The 5,128-nt window shown below is 36.8% G+C and overlaps 1 long non-coding RNA gene across 1 annotated transcript; it reads right to left on the reverse strand.

The window, feature by feature from the left end:
* Positions 1–1,394: 1,394 nt before the first annotated feature.
* On the reverse strand, positions 1,395–2,362 carry LOC132099186 (uncharacterized). The gene is made up of 2 exons (XR_009423053.1): positions 2,173–2,362; positions 1,395–1,765 (listed from the first exon to the last, which is right to left on the reverse strand). It is a non-coding gene; the product is annotated as an uncharacterized LOC132099186 (long non-coding RNA).
* Between the last annotated feature and the right edge of the window lie 2,766 nt (positions 2,363–5,128).

The raw sequence follows: 5,128 nt of genomic DNA on the forward strand, positions 1-5,128 counted from the left end.
TACATTGCACTGTATTCTTATGAAACTGATGTAGAGAAAAGTAAATGCCTTTCGAGTCATGCCACATGCTCAAAAAGACAATTGTTCATCTTTGCAAATTAACAAAAGAAACGCAAGCATATTTAAAATGTAATGATAAAAACATACGCATTTATGCTGTCAGTTATTTTTTGCCAAGCCAATTGTCTTTCCCTTGATATGCAGCTGTATTGCTTTTTTTCATTATAATTGGCTTGAACTCCTCATAAGCCAACATTAAAATTTCTAACTCCGCTTCAGAGAAGTACGCGGCACGTGACTTTTCACCCTTAGTTTCCATGGTGACTCCTGAACTCGGCGTTCCATTGAGAATGCCTTTATATGTTCGGCGTGCGCGCATTAACTCTAGGTTATTAGCAGTAGGTTGATTAAACTAACTCAACACAGGTGTTTTGGAACCGACATAGCCTGAGTGAGCAGGTTTTGGGTTAATCAACCCAGAGTTCAGGGTTAATCAGATGGTAAGTTAACCCAGCTTTCTGGAATACACCCCTGAACACAGTTTCCTTCCTATATAAACTGAGTGTTCCATGGCTGGGCTGTGTGATGGGAGATAGGTGTTTGTGAGGTGGTTATCTTGGTCACCAATGCTCTCCTGCAGATTCTTTCTGCTGGAGTGGAGAGTTTGTGGTTCCGAAGTTGGTTAATAAATGTGTCTGTTTCTACTATTCTTGTCTCCCTGCATCTTTTATTGCATTCTGTTTTTAAAGTATAACACCCACCCACTGATGTGCAGACACATCGTGGTTTATGAGAATGAAAAGTTATATTTGGTTGAATTAGAAACCAGAACCTCTGCAGTCCAAACGCAAATAAATTAATCATTAGACCACTCATTAAGATGTTTCTCTACTGTATGTGTTCATCTCCTGACTCTGACAGACTGATAGTGGCAGATGTAGAGATTTAATTACCATATTATGTGAAATATCTGAGTCCCTTAATCAGTCTTTAAAAATGACCGTTTATCCAAGAAGGGGTTTAAAAAGAATTTTTATTGTGCATAAAATAAAATTCATGAGTTTTACTAGACTTATTATTTATAACTAACTTTTACATTCAAATGATTATTTCAGCTATTACAAAGTTGATAGGCCTACAGGAATTTATTAGCAGAATAACATTGGGTACACAATCCAATTAACCTCGCCAAATTGGCCATCTTATCTGCTAATCAAAATTAGAACACAACATTAAATGGAGGAGGATAAAGAGGACATTTGTGGTTGTTATGTGTGGTTGTTGTGGTAGTTAACGTCGATGGTCATAGCCGCTTTCGTCAATCCAAAGGCTTGCACCATACTTCTGCAATTTGATGGTATGATTGGCAGTCACGATAAAAGACCGGTCACTGGGGATATGGAAATTTTGGCAGATGACACCACTGCAGATTTTGTCGTCCTTTTCATCTTCCAAAAGGACAGTGGCATAGATGGTGCCTTCACCGGTAAAGTTACATGTCTCGTTCTGCGGCAGGTGAAGGTAACGGACCCGGGAGTCTGGTTTAAAAACCATCTTCACATCGGTGGAAATCTTCCCTGATACTGATTGTTCAGTTTTTGATGCTGTACCTTCTATCCCTGCTCCCACATTTATCACCATTTCTTCCAGCCTCATTGTATCCACTCCATAGAAAATACGAAGATGCTTCCCGGTTGCGTTGGCCACGTGGGTATTTGAGCGTGAAGTCTCGTTTCCCATGTTTTTTAATTGGAGCTGGGAAGATCTGAATTTTGAAAGAAAGAAACAACGTAATATTTACAGAACACTGAAGGGTTGTTTTGATTTAAATCTTTTCAATCTTGGCACTTTTTTTGTCATTCTGTGGCAGGATTTGCACTCTGTGCATAAAAGATATTTGTCTATATGAATTAGTGCTTGGGAATTCTGGCCTGTGATTGCTTCAGAGAAGAGTATATCATTTGTTATATTGTGATAACATCAGATCATCTGGCAATATACATTTTTAAATACAGGCTCCATGATAATTGACAAACCCAACCAACTAATCATCAAGTATAGAAGCAATTTAAAAAGTAAAGAGAAAAATAAAGAAACAGTCCTTATGCTGCTTTTACATACAGTATCAAATATCACTAGCTCTATAATCAAGAATGTCAAATATATACTTACTGCAGAGATGAGAGAAAATAACTGTTGTATATTTAGTTCAGGAGACAAATGTTTCCTAGTAGCAGTTGGTTCAACAGGTGACTGGCAGTCAGTGTGTGCAGTAATCCACAAAAATCAGATTCAAAACTTTATATAGGTAACAGAGAGCTAAAGAAAAGCCTTACGCCCACAGCAGATGACGAATTTTTCACTGATCTGTTGTAACCTGACAAAGTGCACACTTTGCATTTTCTCTTATTTCATGGGAGTGAAAGTAAGGCACGTCCTGATTTTGCTGAGTTAGATGTGTTCCTGGGTCAACATATTTTGTCCCAGGAACATGTCTCACTTGGTAAAATCAGGTTCTGCGAAAGTAAGATAGTTCCGAGAAATAGCAATGGCAACATGATACCATTGCACAATCATGTTACATAATTATGAAAAAGAAGGATTCTTGACAAAAAGATTATTTTATGCTCACATAAGAAAAATTACTGCTTTCAGGCCAGGCACACACTAGTCCTTCCAAAGGCTGTTTGTTTAGATATGAGGATAAAAAGGTTTTAACCTTTGAGTAGTATCATGTCATTCATGAGTTCAAGTAGATCAGAGATAGGTGAGGTTGATCAGAGTTGGAGCTAAAACCCTGCTTTATTGAAACATAACCATCAACACCCGCTTACCATAACAAATATGAGTAAAGAAGCACAGTTATGTACCTCCGGCAGAAAAACAGGCCCACAACACTAAAGATCCAGCAGTATAATTAACCCTGAACATATCACTATTAAGTTTCATCTGACCATAGAACATTGTCCTGTATGATGATTCCAGTCGTGTCTGACAACTGAACATGCTGGAGTTTGTTTTGGAATGAGTAAAGAGGAAACCCTCGCAAAACAACGTGCTGATTGGATTAGATTAGATTCAACTTTATTGTCACTGCACATGTAAGGTACAAGGCAATGAAATGCAGTTAGCATCTAACCAGAAGTGCAATAAGCAGTAAGTACAGAATATACAAGGTCTACAATATGTACATTAACTATACAGAATAGATAAGTGTTATGGACATAATTTACAGATTTTTTTACTATCAGCATGATTTACAGATAGGTGTACTATGAACATACTATACAGATGGATTATGTAAAACTGTATGTACACTATAGACAGGACTATGAACATCATTTACGTTATTGCTATGGACAGTAAAGTGGTAAGACAAAGGGGCTGTAAGGGATGTTGCATTTTTTTAAGGCTTTGTGACCACAAGATTAAAATAATCTCTGCAATTCTCCAGCTGTGATCCTTGGAGAGTCTTTGGCAACTCAAACTCTCCTCGCTGTGAATTAGGACCATAGAGACCTATTCCAGCCAGATTTTTCCTGCTGAAAAGCATAATATATTATTATTATTGTATTTATTTATTTTTTGCTGATCTGAAAAATCAAATCATATATGTAACTCAAAATCCATAATATGATCTGAGCCATGAGTTTTACGATCCGTTGCACCACTACTGTTGGAACATGCATGATACCTGAGGCTGGATTACATTTGAGTGTTTCGAATTCTTTCATTATTTGCTGCTGATCTTATCTTTCATGTGAAATGAATTACCCTCCTTAACTGGAACATGCTTTAAGGGAAACTGGTCAATTAAGCTCAAAGGGAATCATTTAAGATTTTAAAGGGAATTGAACAGAATCACTGTTTCACGGCTGATCACTGAGACGCCCTGCGATTCACTGAACAAGCCGTTTAACATCAAATCTGCGCTGGATATTAATATCCAAAGTATAGTGAAAACACTATCAATTAGCACAGTAACAAGATCGGCAGTTTAAGACATTAACTTGTAAGCACAAAACACAAGATACTTCTCTTTTCACTATGAATAATGCTTTATTAGATAAATCTAGGACATATAAACTAATCACATAAGCACACGCACTCACAGATTCATACAAGTTGCAGAAAGATAGAAAGTTAGGGATGAATGAGTTTAAGAGAATGGAAATGTTGAATCCCAAGTGTAACCCAGGTTACTAAGAGCCCTGTTAATGTAAAATAGAAAAGGGAAAAAATACCATAACACTCGTGAATATGTAAATCAGCACTTTATTTTAATAACATTGTGAAATAGAAAATGCATAAATTAAAAAAAGGAAATAAAACTATTTTAGAAACATTTGTTTTTATTATTCAAATAAAACAAAGTGAAAATTGGTTTTCAAACGTGATTGGGTGCATTGATGGCACCCACATTCCTATTAAACTCCATCTATCAATGAGGGAGACTATGTTAATAGAAAGTCTGTGCATAGCATTAATGTGCAGGTAATAGGTATATTTTGGCTCCTTAATATTGTTGTTACAAATAATAAACGTATTGCTCTCCACAGGTAATATGTGAAAACACTTCAAACATTACAGGACACTTCTATAGTTACTTGCTGGGGGACAGAGGATACCCTTGCCTATATGATGACACCCTTCCCTGATCCTGAGCCCGTACCACAGGCTATGCATTGTCCAGTATATGCATCATACCTGTGTGGGTCTCCCAGCACTTTCTAATTCAGTCACAGTAGATGTGGTCTCTTCATCATCATCCTAGAGTGGAAATATGCAAGGTTACTTTGTCTGGCAGACAAAGCGAAAGATCTAAAAGCAACTGGTTGTTAGAATGCATCACTAACTATTGTGACAGACTGTGTGGTTTCAGGATGATCCAATAATACAATGCGTCCATCAGCAACTGCAAGAAGAAAAAAAAGAGACTCAATGTGTAAATTACTAAAGTATGACAGACACTGAATAAAGGCATTAGGAACATGCAACAAAAAAAATTACTGTATAAAGAATATGCTGTAAAATAGAACATGTACAAGAGAAACAATGACTGAATTTGGGAAGCATTTAGCCTTCTTCCTAATGACAAGAGTAAATGATCGTTTTGTCCAAACGTATG

This window comes from Carassius carassius, chromosome 22, assembly GCF_963082965.1.
Source record: "Carassius carassius chromosome 22, fCarCar2.1, whole genome shotgun sequence".
In the NCBI taxonomy this organism is placed as follows: Eukaryota; Metazoa; Chordata; class Actinopteri; order Cypriniformes; family Cyprinidae; genus Carassius; species Carassius carassius.